The sequence below is a fragment of the Panthera tigris genome, chromosome A1, assembly GCF_018350195.1.
Source record: "Panthera tigris isolate Pti1 chromosome A1, P.tigris_Pti1_mat1.1, whole genome shotgun sequence".
NCBI classification, from domain to species: Eukaryota; Metazoa; Chordata; class Mammalia; order Carnivora; family Felidae; genus Panthera; species Panthera tigris.
In genome coordinates this window covers 36,429,164-36,448,303 of record NC_056660.1, presented here as the reverse complement: position 1 = coordinate 36,448,303, position 19,140 = coordinate 36,429,164, and the positions used below count along the sequence as shown (strand labels likewise).

Sequence of the window (19,140 nt, the reverse complement as noted above, 5' to 3'; positions counted from 1 at the left end):
GGCTAGTATCCAAAATCTATAAAGAGCTCACCAAACTCCACATCCGAAAAACAAATAACCCAGTGAAGAAATGGGCAGAAAACATGAATAGACACTTCTCTAAAGAAGACATCCGGATGGCCAACAGGCACATGAAAAGATGTTCAACGTCGCTCCTCATCAGGGAAATACAAATCAAAACCACACTCAGATATCACCTCACGCCAGTCAGAGTGGCCAAAATGAACAAATCAGGAGACTATAGATGCTGGAGAGGATGTGAAGGAACCCTCTTGCACTGTTGGTGGGAATGCAAATTGGTGCAGCCGCTCTGGAAAGCAGTGTGGACGTTCCTCAGAAAATTAAAAATAGACCTACCCTATGACCCAGCAATAGCACTGCTAGGAATTTATCCAAGGGATACAGGAGTACTGATGCATAGGGGCACTTGTACCCCAATGTTTATAGCGGCACTCTCAACAATAGCCAAATTATGGAAAGAGCCTAAATGTCCATCAACTGATGAATGGATAAAGAAATTGTGGTTTATATACACAATGGAATACTACGTGGCAATGAGAAAGAATGAAATATGGCCTTTTGTAGCAACATGGATGGAACTGGAGAGTGTGATGCTAAGTGAAATAAGCCATACAGAGAAAGACAGATACCATATGGTTTCACTCTTATGTGGATCCTGAGAAACATAACAGAAACCCATGGGGGAGGGGAAGGAAAAAAAAAAAAAAAAGAGGTTAGAGTGGGAGAGAGCCAAAGCATAAGAGACTGTTGGAAACTGAGAACAAACTGCGGGTTGATGGGGGGTGGGAGGGAGGGGAGGGTGGGGGATGGGTATTGAGGGGGGCACCTTTTGGGATGAGCACTGGGTGTTGTATGGAAACCAATTTGACAATAAATTTCATATATTGGAAAAAAAATAAATAAAAAGAATAACCCTCTCAAGCCTCAGCATTCACATTTTACTATGAAGGCACGTGTACCTTCCTTTTTTATTTTCCCCTCTCATTATCAGATTCATGGGACTATCTCGGGCCTGTTGATCTGACACCTCTAGCACTCTGCAGGGCCTGATTTTATGTGTTTGTCCTTCTCTTTATCTCAAAGAAGCCCATTTCTAAAGGAATAGGCAAATTAATTGGTTTTGGCCTCCTCCTAACTAGAATTTAAATGTTTCTCCCATAGCCAACATGATTCTTCTTACATGTCTGATTATCTTTTCTTCCCCATGTGATTTATCTAAGGCTCTTCACTATTATTCATATACTGAAACACACATGCTGTAGCATTTCATAAGGTTCTAGAATGTAAGAGGGAAAACACTGTAAGAGGAAATAATGATCTCGGAGCAAAGTATCAAAAGAATATGCAGCATAAATTCAAGATTATTCCTACTGTATAGAGTTCCAGCATTATTTGTGTATTAAATCACCTGGGATGCACAGCCCAGAATGATTACACAAGTTTCTAAGGGGATTCCAACACCAAGCATTACCAACCACTAACGCAACAAGGATATAACAAACTTGTATGGAGATTGGAAGGAAATATCTAGTTCCTTATTGAAATGAGAGAGATGCTAAGTGAGAAAGCCAGGTAATATGCCAACCTTTCTTCAGCTAGCAGGAGGATCTGAGAAGTAGAGGAAGAGGATGCCATTAGGCAAAATTCCAAAGATTGGTGTTATGGGTTGAATCATGTCCCCCAAAAAGATGCAGTTAAGTCGTAACCCCTATTACCAGAGAATGTGACCTTATTTGGTAACAGAGAGTCCAGAGGGAATCGAGTTAAAATGAGGTTATCAGCCTGGGCCCTGATCCAAAATGACTGTTATCCTTCTAATAAGAGGAAACTGGACACAAAGACACACATGAACAGAAGGGAAATGATGTGAAGACCCACAGGGAAAAGACAGCCAGGTGACTGCGTGTTGCTTCTAGAAGCCAGGGAACACCAAGGTTTGCCTGCAAACTCTAAAGGCTAGAAGAGGCAAGAAAAGACTGCCCCCTAAAGCAGTCACAGAGAACATGGTCCTGCCAACACTTGTTTTCACACTTCAAGACTCCAAAACTGTGAGACCGCCAATTTCTATTGTTTTAATTCACCCAGTGTTTGGCATTTCATTATAGCAACCCTAGGAAACCAGTACAGTTGGGAAGGGGGATTATATTCTGGCAGAGTTCACAGCGGTTGGAGGAAAACTACACAAGGGGTAGGGAAATGCAAACTAACATTAAAGACCACAGTCTCTACATAGTTGGAATTTCTTGGCTTGGCACAGTGTTTTATCAGTGACTAATGATTAGCGATACATTTTCCTTTTCTTCAGAATCGATTGTCTAGTTATTACTAATGCATGACAATGTGCAACAACCAGCCCAGATATTTTTCCTTTTAAAGATGTTCTTTTTGCTATTAGATTGGCATGTGCTTTTCTGAGATGGTTCAAAACACCAAAACAACTGTTTCTAAGTTTTTCATTGTAGAGACCACCACTTCATTCAGCACTTTTGCAGCAAACCCAAACATTTCCATTTCATTGCAGATAGGAAATAACCTATTTTGAAAAGGGTTAATAACAAAACCTAAGCACTGACAATGAAAATGTAAATGATGAAGATACAATCCAGCAACAGTTTGGTTCTTAGATATATATAGTTTGGTTCTTAGATTGACCACTGAATTTTATTTCTATTTCTATTGTCATATAAACATGTATGAGTAAACATATGTGTAAACATATGTTATACATGTTACATATACACATGTACCTATACACATGTATATGTATATATATATACATATACACATATATATTATATATATTACATGAAGTTTCTCTTATTTCCTATTTAAACATTAAAATCTAATACCTTGTGCTATAAAAATAAATTTAAAAATTAAAACACAAAGGGGAAAAAAAGACCATCATACTATGCAATCAATTAACTCTTACTTCGCTGAAACACTAATTTCTTCTCCTAACCTCTTATAATAGTTCAAAGTAACACATCCATTATTCTCAGCCTAGGTAACACCCTTACTGGTTTTACTGGTTCTGTAAGAGGGATGGAAAGACTCACTGATAACCTTCTGCCAAATCCTATGTAACTTATAACCCAAAACCACAACACTGATATTTACAGTATTCTGTATCTTTTATGTAAATCCCATGAGAGCAAGATTCTAAAGGATGTGTGCATAAGAGAATGTTAAATAGTATGTAGAGGGGAAAAAATCTAAGTCAGCATGCGTCAAGAGGCCTGTGTTGGAAATCAAAATCTGCCACTCTCTAGCTACTGGATTTCAGACATATCACAATTTTCCTGAGTGTTTTCTGGTCATTAAGACAAAAGTATTAGTGGTCATTAATACAAAAAGCAATAGTGGATAAACAGCAATTAAAAATTAGCAATTGACCCTTCCTCTTCCTATGCCTACTTTTTAAGTGTTAGAGATTCTTGCATGTCTCTTGCGATCCCATTCTCTTTTTAGATGAAAACACACTCTTTCTGCACATATGTACTGTCAAAGTTTCCATTGTCCTAAGGTATGACAAATTTGTTGACTAAATGTATCAATTAGTGAAAACCAACTATATCTGCAACATAGATCCCTTTCTTCAGAGTCAGACCCATGCACCCAACTTCCAGTCACACAATCCTCACTTGACTGTTTCAGAAAAAGCCAAACTCACAAAGTCTAAAAGAGAGGTCACCTACTCCCCAACTATGCTTCTATTCTCATGTTCTCAATCTTTGTGACTGAGCCCCTATAGAATACCAATCTTTCTATGGGTCTGTACATATGTGGGTGTCTTGAGTTCTTCTGAAGACAATGACATGAATTAGTACTATAATAATTTCATCATTTCCATTCTCAGGCCATCAGCTCTCTCTAGCATATACTTTCTTCTGAGGGACGTCAGTGGGTCCCAACATCAAATATGTTTGAAAAACACCAATATGCAATGTTAAATAAGTTTCTCCACTAGGGGAATTCTTGGTTTTTAATAAATTAATGAGCACCGTGAATGTACAAGGGTGTGGGAGTTGTAATGTGCAGCATTCCTAAATGTATTTGTCCATACAACACTTACCCATCAGATATCTCATGAAGAAAATGCTGGTGAGAGCATATTTTGATTAGCTCTGGTGTAGCAGACCCAGGATATGGCCAGACATTATCTAAGCCGGCCCTTCAACCTTGGACAGAGCTTAAATGCCCAGGGTCTCACTTCATCTCCACCATGCGGATTGGTCTGCACTACAGAAGACTAATTTGCTTTACATTAAATAGTTCCTAATAGCTTTTTGTCAAACCAAGTGAACCCAGTTATTTTCTTTTTAATTCTGTGAGGTATCATTATCTTTATTTTACAAAGAAGCAAATAGGATCAAGAGAGAGCAAACATTTGCTCAAGAAACATAGATATAAACTAACCAAGTTAAGGATTTACATTTTGTCATATCATAACCAGGCCAATCCTCTCTCCCCTGTATTAAAATTCTATGATTTACGATTGTTAGCATGGAAGAAAGATGAGTGAATGACAAACTCTGGGAAAGAGTTCTCATTTGTACTGAGTTAAAGGTAGTTTAAATCAGTGGAAAGTGAAAAAAAAAATCAGCAGAAAGTGGAAATTACCAGAAACTTTCAACTTTCTGAAGATTTTATGTACGTATAGAAGATTAACAAGCAAATTTTAAAATTACATTTTATGACTACATTAGAACAATTTAGAATGAAAATATCAACTATTTTATGTAGCCTTTCAAGTTTATGAAAATAAAGAACTTTTCCCTTACATTACTAATTTTTTAAAAACAGTTTTATGTCACGGAGCCATCTTCAACCCTGACTATTCTGTGCAATAGTAATAATGAGGATGACAATAGCTGACATGTACCCAGGATTTACAATGTGTCACGTACTGTAGTGGAAGCTTCGCAAAGCATTCTCTTACTTAATCCTCACAACCAACCTCTGAAATAAGATGTTATTATTATCCTAGAGGAGCACAGTGAGTCTTGAAGGAGCTGTATCAAAACTTCCCAATCCATGAGCTAGTAGACAGAGCCAGATTCAAACCTCTGACCAACTGGCTAGAGGAAACCAATTCTTAAGGAACATGCCACAGTGTTTTCTGAGTAAAATAAGACTTAATCCATTTAAGACACAGCATTAGAAAGTTAAGAAAAATACCTGAGGCTGGAGCTTGTTACATGCTGTGAATATGTAATGATTCTAGCAAGAAATTTTAAATTAAATAGATCTATGCACTTTAGAAACAGGTTAAACAAAATTCTTCTGAAAGTTCTCCCCCAAGATGAACAATGTCAGGATCATACTACCTGTCTGGTGACATTAAAGAAAACATTACAAAACTCACTCACACAACAGGAAAATGTCATGATGTGATGGCTCGCATCCAGAATTAGCCTGGATTTTCTTGGCCAAAAAGAGGGAAGGGAGTAAATAGAAGAGGATTTTAAAACTACTAGGCTGCCTCTGAGATTAGAGCTACATGCAATGAGCCTGTCTCTCCTGTGCTCCTCTGGCCAAGGCCAGTATAGATTATGGCTCAAAATTCCTCCAAATTCTGCTATTCTATGATTCTACTAGGTAAGTAAACTACTCCCTGGGTGTGAGGTAACAACTCTTCTAGGAGATACATTACTGCTTTAGGTTCCCACATTGCCAATTAGTGTACTAGAGATGAAGTGTAATGCCCTGAAAGAGTTAGTGTTCCAAAGAGCCAACAAGGTGTTTCTTATTCACCTTGAGGGCTGGCTGGTGGAAGTTACCTGTCTAAGAACCAGCACAACATTTTGAAATATGTATCCTGAGAGTAAAGCTGGGTTCACTCACCTTTGTCTAAATCTGCAGCAAACCTACACATGAAAAATGAATTAAACTACCATGTGTTTTTATAAGGCAGTGACATTATCTGAAGGAAACTAATTGGAAAACTTTTATTTTTCTGGAAATTCCCAGAAGATATCATTCATCAAATAGGTTTGTGTCCTGGGCTGTTATATATGGGGCTCTCCAAACAGTGAGCTATTAACTCACAGCCTTATCTCCCTAAACCCACTCATCTTTTTTTCTTTAATCTTGTAATGAAATGTGAAGCTGTGGTGGTTATGTGTACACCCTTCCCCCGATGAACTTGGGGTTCTCTCTAGTCGACATGACTGTCACTCTCATGTAACTGGGACCTTGCTCCTGGGTTCAGTGCCTTGCCCCTACTCTTCCTTGACTTTACCTCTGGTGGACCCATCCCCACTTATGTCATCCCTAAACGCACACATAGGTAAAGGGCACATTTACACTTAAAACTTCAAGACGAGAGAATTTCAAGGGATCCCTGTTAAGAGACATGGTAGTTGCAATATCTGTTTTCAGCTTAGAATTTTTCAGACTCTCAGTTACTTACCGTCTAGGTTATTAGAACACAGGCCATAAAAGCATCAAATGATTTCACCAAGCTCTGCTTGTTGATCATTTCCAAATATTTGTTGAGGAATATCTATGCACTGGCATTGGTGATGCAGCAGTACTCGACAAGGATATGGACCTTCTTACCCCGATCTTCAGGATAAAATGGAGAGACATACTAGTATAAAAATTTCAATATGCTATGTTTAGTAGCATAATCAGGGAAATAAGAGTTTCAAGCAAGTATGCACAGGTAAGGGACTTCTTGCTCTTCTCTTTCCTGGATCTACTTTCATCGGCCCTCATGAGTGTTCATTAAATGCAGTGATCTGTCATCTGGAACAATTTTAAGTGTACTGAGTTACTTAGTAGGTCTCAGCACTGTCTAAAGCACTTAACATATATTACTTCATTTTATCACTCCAAAAACCCAATGAAGCTAGTATTATTACTAAACACTTTAAGCTAAGGGTTTCACCTTAGAGCTAAGGCAAGAAAGTTTACCTAACTTTCCCAAGAACCCACAGTTATTAAGTGGTAGAGACAATATTCCATTCTGGGTAGTCAGGTTCTAAAGCCCACATGCTTAATCACTCCACTCAACTCTCTATTTTCTATACCTTTTTCATTAGAGTAGCCTCTGAACTGTACCAATCAACCACCAAATGCATCCATCTGTTTAATCTGTTTAGCCAACAAACATTTACGAGGGGCTTACCAGGTACAATGCACTGTAAGATCATAAAGACAAAACTACAGAGCTAGTTTCTGCCCTCTAAGAAATTTAAAGTCAACGCTGGGAAACAAATAACGTAGAAGGCAAGGTCAATCCAATTCCATCAGAGACAACATCTAACTACCCCCAACCTGGGGAGGAGACAAGAGCACTTTCTCTCTGTATCCAATATCTTCCACATCTAAAGGGTGACCAGAAGGTAGCCGGTGAAATGTCGTTGGGGCAGAGAGAAGAACGTGTCCATGAGCACGAACAGAGAGATGGTTTGGTATGTTCCTGAAAAGCGATAAGCTGGCAGCTTGCAGAGCCAAACTGTCCTGGAAGTAGGGTGGGAAGTCAAGACGTAGGCCTGGAGAGGAAAGCATATGTCACATCATGAAAGCATGCCTTTTACTCAGAGCAAACAAGGAGTCACTGAAGGTTGATGAATTTTCATCAAAAGAGTGGCAAATCAGAACTAAAATGCTTTAGGAAGAAAATTTTGGCTATCGCTCATTTCCCATCTTTTTAATATCATTAGCTAACCATGTTCTCTATATGAATACATGAAAGAGTGAAGCTTCCTCCCTCTTTCCCTTATTAAGTCTACAGAACTTCACCAATGATTCAGAATAATTGTCCTTGAGGAGGGCTCTTTCTCAAAATTCTGCAATAAAGTATGCTTAATTCTTGCCCCCAAACTCTTTTGCTTGTCTTTTTCCTTTGGCTTCACAAAGCAAAAATGGAACACAAAACTGAGCAGAAGGAGAAAGCCGCTGCTCTGGATGTGATGAATGGCAGCGTTATTATGTTTAATGCTCTTCTCCTGGAATGGGTTGCTTTTTAGAAAAACATTAGTAAATGGCTGATAAAACATGCCAAAAGTCCAAGTATATTTAATTCAGTTCAGTCACCTAACAACTATATATGATTGAAGCTTTTAATGGCATTACAACTTCACCCCTTGACGTTCTTTCTACCTTCAATTTTAAGACATAAACTCCTACACTTTCTTTCAGTTTCAGAAACCACTCCTCTATTGCATTTTAGTTACTATACTTTTTTTCTTTTTTGCTCTTGTATATGAGCCATGTAGAAAAGAGGAGATCAAGTATCTATATGTATATATTTATTTACATCTTAGTAAAACTATAAAACAAATGTCAGTGTATCTATCATCCAGAATAATATATGAGAAAATAAAAACAAGTAAAAATTTTTTAGTGTTTATTTTTTTTTAATGTTTATTTATTTTTGAGACAGAGAGAGACAGAGCATGAATGGGGGAGGGTCAGAGAGAGAGGGAGACACAGAATCCGAAGCAGGCTCCAGGCTCTGAGCTGTCAGCACAGAGCCCGACGCGGGGCTAGAACTCACAGACAGCGAGATCATGACCTGAGCCGAAGTCGGATGCTCAACCGACTGGGCCACCCAGGCGCCCCTAGTGCTTATTTATTTTTGAAGGAGAAAGAGACAGAACGTGAGCAGGGGAGGGGCAGAGAGAGTGGGAGACTCAGAATCCCAAGTGGGCTCCAGGCTCTGAGCTGGAGGCAGAGCCTGAAACAGGGCTTGAACTCACAAGCTTTGAGATCATGACCTGAGCTGAAGTCAAACACTTAACTGACAGAGCGACCAGGCACCCCAAAAAACAACTTTAAAGCCCCTCTTATACTTCTTCCCACATCCCTCTCCCTCTTCCCAGAAGTAGCTACTATTCTAATATTTTTGTTAGTTGATCCTATGTTTTCTGTATTTATGTGGGAATTTCTAAACAACACAGCTTAGTTTCAATCATTTTGAACACAGAATAAATGAAAACAGATTAACAGTCTGCCATGCAGCTCTCCCCAATCAAGCAACAGCGTTCCTATGAAGCTTCAGGGCATTGTCCCTTATCTGTTCAGCAAGATCCCAAAGGAGAGAAGAGTTACCATGAAGAAATTTGTGATAAAGCCTTTGTCAAGTGGAATGAACCCCAAGAAAGTATACAAAACACCTAGAAAGTTCTTAAGAGTTATTTATGCACCAACATGTCCATTTTGCCTGAGGAGAATATAGCATACAATCAGGAGAGGACATCAGATCTTTAGAATTTTACTGACAGGCAGCAGACTGAAAGGGATGCTCAGCTACATACATATGCTGCCTTTGGTGACAAATTAAATATGAAGATGATAGCAAGAGCCCAAACTGTGGAGCTGGGAGCCATGGAGAATTATTCCCAGGCTTTGAAACCTAATGGAGGAAATCCTAATATTTGCCTGGCTAGGTTTCAGAATTTTTATGGGCCAGAAATTCCTCTGAGGCTCCCATTTTATTCCTTTTGAACAAGAATGCTTATACTAGTTACACTATGCCTGCTCAATCATTACATGTTAGGGGTATGAGGGAAAGACAACTTGTTGGTTTTGTTTCACATGTCCATAGATTAGGAGAGGTGGTATTCAGAAAGCTATACTTAAGAAACTATACCCAGAAAACTTGCTTACACCTGGCCCTGGTTTACAGCTAAGATGTTGGATTTTTAAGCTAATGCCATAATAAAATAAGATAGAGCTTTGGGAAGGGGTAACTGTATTTCGCATTTGAGAGGGCCATGAATTCTGGAAACCAGAGGATAAATGATGCAGGCACCACTAAGATCGTCTCTAATAATTCCTGCTTGTTGGTGTCCTTGTGTAGTCCCCTTGAGAAAAGGCTGGTCTTCCTCTCTTCTAATTAATAAAATATGGTGGAAGTAATAGACCGTTACTGTAAAGATTAGGTTATAAAATAACTATGGCCTCCATCTTCAGTTGGTTTCTTCTCTCTCCCTCTTTCTCTGTCTGTCTCTCCATTTCTGTCTCTCAAATTGCCTATGGAAGGGCCCATATGTTGAAAAACCAAGACCCGCCTACAAATATGGGAATGAGCCTGGAAACAGATCAACCCCTCCAATTTGAGCCTTAAGATAAGACCACTGCCTTAGCCAGTAGCTTGACTGAAACCTAACAGGAGACCCTGACACCCAACTAAGCTTCCTCCGTAATATTCCTGATCCACAGAAACTATAAGATACTAAATGTTTATTTTAGGTTGTTAAGTTTTGGGTTAATCTGTAATGAAGAAACAAATAACTAATGCAGATTTCTGTTGTGTGACAATACAAAATTAATATATACTCAGATCCTCAGACAATGAAATGCTTAGTTATCTGATTCCAAAGTCTGGATGGTTTATCAGACAAGACCAATAATTCTATAAGACTAACTCCAAAACTTCTGAGCCAGAAGGGCTGAATAACCAGACTTGATACAAAACTTGGTATCCTCAGTGACAACTGTTTAAAGATAGGGATTATAGCAGTAAAAATAAAATGAAAATTATAATAGTACCTTACATTTATATAGGATTTTAGGGTTTACAGAGAAATTTCACATCAATGACCTAATTTTATTCTCAGAAATAACTCTATGAGTTTGATTATTTTAATTTCAATTTTAAAGATGAATAAAGTAGACAGCAGAAAAGTTAGAGACCGGCTGAAAGTCATCCTCTAATAAGTGGCAAAACTGTCCTTAAACTTCTGCCTTCTGAGTCTATAATCCACGCTTACCATGTCTCTGGAGTCTTTCTCATTGGGTCTAGGTGTAGGGCAGTCTGTGGTTGTATAGACGCAGAAGAATAATTCTAAAATGCCAGATGTTATTTGATATAAATGATAACTAAAACATCTCTGATAATGCACTAGCTTATTTAGGTTAAAATAGCTGATAACTAAATGGTTCTACTGCATAACAAAATTATCAGGCCTTATTAACAAACCAAATCATTATTACATGAGCACTTTATTTCACCATCAGTAGCCTTTATATAAAAGAAAGCAATTTCACATTCAGAGCCATGATGCTTTGTCTCTGACTATAAAATTGGAGGTGTCTAAAGATATGATAAAAATCCAATCACATCTTCTCTCATTTTTTGCCACTAGAGTCATTCTAAAATATTCAGGGCTCCAATTTGCCTCAACTTGCAGAAGGCATGGAAAGTAATTTCCTGTAAAGAAAGAGCACGTGGCAGATTATCTCTATCCCATACATCAAAATAATGTAGCATTCCAATCTTAAGTTAAAATAGACCGAAGAGATCCTGTGGTTTTGTGTAGGAAGGGATTGAAAAATATTCAAGAGAATATACCTCAGGACAAAAAAAAAATTCTCAAAGGAAACTTTCTAAATATCACTGTTAAATTTTGACTCCCAATCATTTCAGAAGACAGGTAAGCAAAAATTTCTTATATTTGTTCTTCATTTCTCCCACTCGCCAAAGACTTTTTATTTTCCATTCACTGGTTAGCAGTACTTGTGAGATAGAAGCATAAATGTAATTTTAATTTTTTAATGATAAATCTAAAGCCATTCTCATAAAACAAAAGTTGGTATTTCACATCTTCTAAGGTATAACTTTTAAGTTTTTCAAATTGAAAAAGTTTACATTTATTAAGAGTTTCAGATGCCTAGTGAAAACTTGAAAATTCATTCAGGTAAGATATTTCTGCTTATTTAGGACTTTTAATGGACAAATTTTTATATTTTTCTTTTGAGTATTTTAAAACTAAAGATATCTGCATAAAAATAGAATCTGCATTTTTAAGACTTCATCTGTTCCTCATTCTTCTTAACTCAAAATTATAATATTCTGTTTACAACATCATAATCCTTTCCATGGAACAAAATCTGATGTAATAAAGGACAATTATGACTTCAAGTGAGCAGTAAGTACAGGCAGCAAATAAATTCTTTCATGAAAAAAGCTTTGTTTACAAAGAATTTCACAGCATTTGATGTAAAAGTCAATATTTTACACCTGTTTTTTTTTTCAGCAGCTATTCAACACATTTTACAATTCTAAGGGCAGTATCTAATGTCTCATTAAATGAATAATATCATTTTAGCATCTTATAAGGAAAACCCTAATGAAATGATCATTCTCCTTCACAACTAAAAAGAGGAAATTCTTGAACTCTTAGCAAAAAGAAGTCTGCTGAAGATGTTGTCTCTTTGGAAATTTTAAAAGGGTCATACATTTAGTTGATTGCTGTTTTGAGCATACGGATTAGACTGGGTTTTTCTGCATATCTTTGTGAAACATGTATCAGATCATGTCAGTAACTTTCTTAAACACTTCGATATCTCCTCTACCACTCTCAAGACAAAGTCTGAATTATTCTGCAAGACAGATGAGCATGTTCAGATTTTGGTCTCTGAATATCCAGCATTGTCTTTCATCTCTGTCTTCCTCCTCCTCCAATCCCCTATCCTATCGACACACAGACTTACCACTTTTTAACATTGCAACCTCTATCACATCTTCAATAGCTTTTTTAAATGTTAATTTATTTGGGGGGGCAGGGCAGAGAGAGAGTGGGGGACAGAGGATCTGAAGCACGATGGACGCTGACAGCAGAGAGCCAGATGCAAGGCTCAAACTCACAAACCATGAGATCATGACTGGAGCTGAAGTTGGACGCTTAACCATCTGAGCCACCCAGGTGCCCCAATAGCTTTTAAAGTTTATTACTTGAGGGGCATCTGGGTGGCTCAGATGGTTAAGCGTCCAACTTCAGCTCCAGTCATGATCTCGCAGTTTGTGAATTTGAGCCCTACATTGGGCTCTGCACTGACGTTGGGCTCTGCTTGTGATTCTCTCTCTCCCACTCTCTCTGCCTTTCTCTCTCTCACTCTCTCCCCCTCTCAAAATAAATAAACTTTTAAAAAAATGATAAAGTTTATTACTTAAGAAGTTATTCTTTCCCTAGCCTCAATTTGGTCACCTGGCAAACACCTTCCAAAACTTAGTGGGAATGCCAAGTTTTTCCTGGTTTCTTTTTTTTTTTAATGTTTATTTATTTTTGAGAGATAGACAGAGTGTGAGTGGGGAAGGGACAGAGAGAGAGGGAAACACAGAATCCAAAGCAGGCTTCGGGCTCTGAGCTGTCAGCACAGAGCCCCTGAATTGTTTCTTGATCTTCAGGCAGTCTCCCTTCTGGATTCCCAGACTTTATTTATTCAGTGATATTATTTAACAGACTGGGTTTGGATTATTTGTTTCTCTACTCATCTCTCTACTAGAAAGTAAGCTCCTTGAGGTCCATGTCTCCAAGATGACAAATAAAAGAAAGATGTTTATTATTTGAACAGATGAAGGATCGAAAGAAGGGAAGATTGTCTGATTTCACGTTGGAATATATCTAATTAATCCTAACTAGAGATCAGACTGGTGACCCAAATTCTGATACAAAGGTAAGGAAAAAATGACACTTTATGATTTTGTATATTTCCTCATATAACTATTAAAATGAGGACTTAATATGTCTTATAAAAGAGAAAGAGTATGTAAAGTTCCTCAAACAGGGCAGACATTACCATAGCTAACATTTAATGGACTCATTTTATGTACCTGGTATGATCAGCATTATTCCATTTGATTGTTAAAGAAACTTTACAAGGTAGATTATCATTAGTCCTATATCCCAGGTAATAAAACGAATGAATGGAAAAAAAGGTTACAGCTAATAATTAAGGAGGAACTGGGGGTAGATGCTCTTGTCTGTTCATCTTGAGCCCAAGTTCTCATTGCTACACTGGAAGTCACCAGATAATTTACAAAATAAAAAGCATCATCTATTGTTTATGTATCATAAAAATGGTTGCATGAATATTGCATTACAAAAGTGACAAAATAAAATTTCCCCAAACAGACTATTAAAGCCACATATTTCTTTAATTAGAAAGATCCACAACAAGTAGCAGGAAGCAAGACAGAACCTCACATATACTGCTGATTATAATGTTACCTAAAACAAGCCTACCTGTCCCTAAGTATTGCCAAGAAAAAACACACATCACGTTACCTGCTACTTAGCCAAGGTCATCGGAATGTTGAGTAAAACACAGAGTTCATTTTCATGACACTTCTTAGATATTCAAATTAAGATATTTAGGTTCAGATAAATATAAACTGTAATTATTATTAGCAATAATATAATTTTGTCTTATAAAAGAAAATGTTTGCTACTTTAACTAGAGTTTGATCCCAAGGATTACTTTGCAACAATCCCATTCAGGTGAATATTTCTTCTAAATGGCTTGCACACAGACAAACCTTCTAAAGTTCAACTCAAATTTATGCATCTCTGACATATATAAACAGACACAAGAGCTGCCATTAGATGACAACCTTAAACATCACTCAGAAATTCCCTGCACACAAATATCCTCGAGGCAGATAAATGGTTTTTGCAGAATTTCTTTTCCAGCAGGAAAACTACAGAGCTTATTTTGCCCCATTATGCTCACAGCATGTAAGTGTGAAGGAGGACCCCGGTGGTCCTCCAAAGTGTGGTCTCCATGTTACAAGCACTAGCATGGCCTGGGAATCTATTAGAAACCTTAATTCTCGGGACTCCCCAAACCTACTGAATCAGAAACTAGGGAGTGAGATCCATTAATCTGTGTTTTAACATGTTCTCCAGGTAAATCTGATACATGCCAAGCTCCAGAACCACTGACTTACCCCCTGCTCTTGTTTTCCAGGTGAGGAAACAGAGTCCTTAGTTTCTATAATTAACCAACTTAATCCGATCTAAACATAATAATTTCTTGTTCAGAAGCCAGTAAGCTCTCCTAGTCTTAATTTTCCTTTCACTGATTACCATAGGAGTCAAGCCTCTAAGCCACAATACAGAGAAGCCATTTGGTTTACTGGATCCCAGTGAATTTAAAGTCTTAAGATCTGAACATACAAATGGAAAACACCAGAGAGAACTTTATTCTTCAATTAAGACGAGACAGCTGCTTCACTAAGAATATACAATTCTTGTAATTGCCCCAGAAATCATCTCTATTATTGATTTATTCAAAATGAACCTATTTTAACTTCCCTATTAAACCCAAAGGAAAGACAAAATTTCCCCTTTCTTAAAACAATCCTTACATTTCACCATTTCCACTGGACACAACCCATCTGGAGGACCCACATACAATGGAGATACAAAAGTGAGAACCTTGACATGTGTGAGAATTACAATGTGTTGGGGTAATGTGGAACATCTGGAGGTTTAGGTTGTCTGGTTTGAGCCCTTACCCCATTTTGGTTCCCAGTTCCAGTATAGTTACAAGCCTATCACTCTCTCTGGATGTTTATATAATCTAAAAATACTTGTTCCCTTTCTGGGAGAGCAAGGCAAAATTTGTCATCATTGAATAACAGCATACCAAGAGCTTCTCCAATGTTCTGTACGGATTTCCACATATGCTTAGGGGTATACTTCCAATGTGGATCTCGAAGGAAGTACAATATGTATGTATATAAAATTTTATTTAAGAACTAAGAGAATGTATCCCTCCACTCATTTGAGGACATGTTTTTTTCTAGAATTAGAGATTATAATTCAAGTCAAAAGCATACATGAAATAGGAGGCCTGATAGCAATTGGCCTACGCGAGATCCTCTTTACAGATTTGCCAACTGCTTCTCTAGTCTCTGCAAACTCCTGTGTCCATGCACAGGTACTGCATGTTCACTGATTATTTCCTATGTTGGTCAGGCTTCTATTTGAAAGACAGTACTTCTTATTCTTAAGAAGATGTCACGTACTGTCATAAGAATTTGTGCTGTGCGTTCTGTGAAGATATTAATGCTTCCGTAGGACTGATCTTTGTCTTCTAATTTCAACCACCTGGTGTATCAATATATTAACTAAACTCTTGCTAAGTCTCCTAAGGCTAATAAACATTTCCTCATCTCCAGGATTTATTTGTTTACAGTACTTTAAATTACTAGAGATCATAAAGAATAACCCTTCATCTCCCTTATTGCTATGACCTTTCAGAATGAAGAGAGCTATAAAATTAAAAACAAAAAAAAAAAGAGAGAGAGAGAAAAAAACACCTCTGCTGCAGCATTTCAAGCCTTTACGACAGTATCTGGCTCGCAGTTTTCTCAACAGCTTGCTGCTTTCCTAATGATCCCTTTTTCAGTTTTATTTCCTCAAATCCATTTATTTTCAGGCCTGCAAGGGCATATCCTCTTCTGTCTCTCCAGATACATAATACAAGTTTCCAGAGATTAAAAACTATCTAATCACAAATTAAGAGAAAAAAATTTAGGAAGAGGTTGCCTGTTGGTAGGGCCTCACCCGAAATCTCTGCCCTGGCACACTCAGAAAGTCAGCAAGAGCAGGGGCTCTCCTTCCCAGATCGACGGTCAGACACAGGCTCATTTCACAGGAATGGCGCATGACAACTCACTCTGGGAACAGAACAGCACATGACAACTCATTCTGGGAACAGGATTTGTTACCATGCTTCTACACAGTATTGAGAACTAACAGCAGTAGCCCGTGTTATCACACTCAGCAAATAACGCATAAAAAGTCATGCTTAATGTGTTAAAAGTTGTTGATAACAGAAAGGAAAGTCATCAAGAGAAAAACCTCAGACCAGTGGTAGACCAGGCTAGCTTTAGAAATATACCATCCCCTAACTATATACAGCAGAGGCGGGGCGGCAGGGGGGGGGGGGGAGAGGTTGTACTTTGTTCATTTGTTTGTGTGTAAGAAAAACATGTTTCTCTTTTACTCACACACAATACTATTGACACCAAATGTGTGGGGTTTTTTCCAGACCAAGCAATCCTCTTTGACATCAGCTGAGTGTCTTACAATTTAATTCCATTCTGACAATAACTGGAGTTAATTCATATACCACAGGTTAAGGGCTCAGTCTCACAAGACAGCCCCCCAGTTCAGATGCCAATAGCAAGTAGGAGGTCCTCAGGTTAACCACAATTTCTACCCAACGTGTCTACATATCAGCTCCCATGACCCTCTCCTTGGATTTCATCATTTGTTAGAATAGCTCACAGAACTGAGAGAAACACTTATATTTATAGTTTATAATATAAGATATGATAAAGGATACAGATAAACTGCCAGATGAAGAGATACAGTGAAGAAGATCTGGAAGGGTCCCAAGTGCAGGAGCTTCTATGCCTGTGGAGTTGGAGTGGGTCACTCTCCCAGCACACAGAAGTATTCACTAACCAGAAAGTTTTCTGAACCCCATACTTTAAGGATTTTTATGAAAGCTTTATTACATAGGAATGATGGGTCATTAATTTAATCTCCAGCCCTCTCCCCTTCCCAGAGGATGGGTGGTGGGCTTAAAGTTCCAAGCTTCTAATCATGGCTTGATCTTTCTGGTAACTTGCCCCCTTCCTAAAGCTATCCAGGAGCCCACCAAGAGGTACCTCATTAGGTTGGGGGAGGGGGGAACATTCCTAGAACTCACAGAATTCCAAGGGATTTGGGAACAGGGATTTAGGTCAGGAACAGAGTCAAAGACCAAATAATAGAAGAAAAAATGTTCCTAATACTCTTATTACTCAAGAAACTATAAAAGTTAGGAGTTCGGTGCCAGGAACCAGAGACAGAGATAGCTCTAGATTTAAAGTATAGGTATAGGTATAGATGCACATTTACAAAGCATTATAATAGATAATACATTTTCTGTTATTTTCCAGTTCACCTATTGAAATAACCACATTTTCTGATCAATGAACTTCTTGTTTTAGATTTCTCTTGTTTTCTACAATATTCCCACTGGCTTCCACTTCTACCAATGGGTCCACAATGTTTGCTGTGGGTTTCCACATTAGGGGAAGACTTTAGAAATGCTTCGGAATGCCGAGTCACTCACAAACACAATAAAGTATTCAATTCACAAAATGAGCCATTCATTATACTGGAGATTCTCACTGTAGACACAATTATTTTCATTCATTTATAAATATTTTTGAGGGCTTATAACATGCTATCCTCTGGACCAAACATTTGGGGGCAAAAAGATGAATTAATCGTGGAATCTACCTTATGCCATTTGCTACATTTTAAAGGATGAGTCAAACTTAATGTGTTTTCCATGCTAATTAGCTTGATTTTTTTTTGTTTCTTTACCTAAAAATAAATACCTTTCCAAAAGAAATATATTTCTAGAACTATTAAAACTGCCCATCTATTTTCAGAAATGAATGGTCCCTCAAAAATGCTCATTTCCAGAATAATCTCCAAATTTTAATCATTTGTACTTTTATTACAGGAATAAATCTCTAGTATCTTTTTAAAAGAAAGTTACAGGTATGGTCAACTGTCCTCTGTAGAAAAGTACTAGTCTTTAATGTCCCACCTCTCTACTTCTATGCTTTCCTTGGCTTTCTCAGTGGCCCCACTAAGTACACTAAGGCAAAGGTGCCTCAAAGCCAGCCCCAGGTGTCCCCCCTCATAGAATCTTCCACCTTTCCCACCATGAGCCAAATTAGTCCAGACCAATTTGAGCTGCCTGCTTAGGGTAGAACACACCATCTGTACTAATGAGGCAATAACTTTTTTTTTTTTAATTTTTTTTTTTTAATGTTTATTTATTTTTGAGACAGAGAGAGACAGAGCATGAGCAGGGGAGGGGCAGAGAGAGAGGGAGACACAGAATCTGAAACAGGCTCCAGGCTCTGAGCTGTCAGCACAGAGCCCGACGTGGGGCTTGAACTCACGAACTGTGAGATCATGACCTGAGCCAAAGTCAGACGCTTAACCGACTGAGCCACCCAGGCGCCCGGAGGCAATAACTTTTAACGTGCAAATGTGTCACTCCTCCCAAATAATTTGTGTGTGTGTGTGTGTGTGTGTGTGTGTGTGTGTGTGTAATTTAAATACATAATTCCTTAAGTGAATGAACTGCTCTATATGGGAAATTAAGTTCTCTGTCATATGAGCAAATGAGATATTTGGGGATAAAGGGTCTTTCAGTATTCAAATTAGATCAGCTTCAGAGGTTCTAAGGATACGCCTCTATTCTCTTCACCTCTCCAACACCTACAATCTTTAAACATCAACTAAAATCTCATCCTTTCCACAGGCTTTTCCCTACCACTTCAGCCCTGAAAATATATAG

General features: G+C 38.0%; 1 long non-coding RNA gene across 1 annotated transcript in view; it reads right to left on the bottom strand.

Moving 5' to 3' along the window:
• Positions 1-7,156: 7,156 nt before the first annotated feature.
• LOC122230986 overlaps positions 7,157-19,140 on the bottom strand; it is a 47,569-nt gene continuing 35,585 nt past the window's right edge. The window contains exon 3 of the long non-coding RNA XR_006208054.1: positions 7,157-7,523. This is a non-coding gene — a long non-coding RNA (uncharacterized LOC122230986). The remainder of the gene's footprint in view (positions 7,524-19,140) is intronic.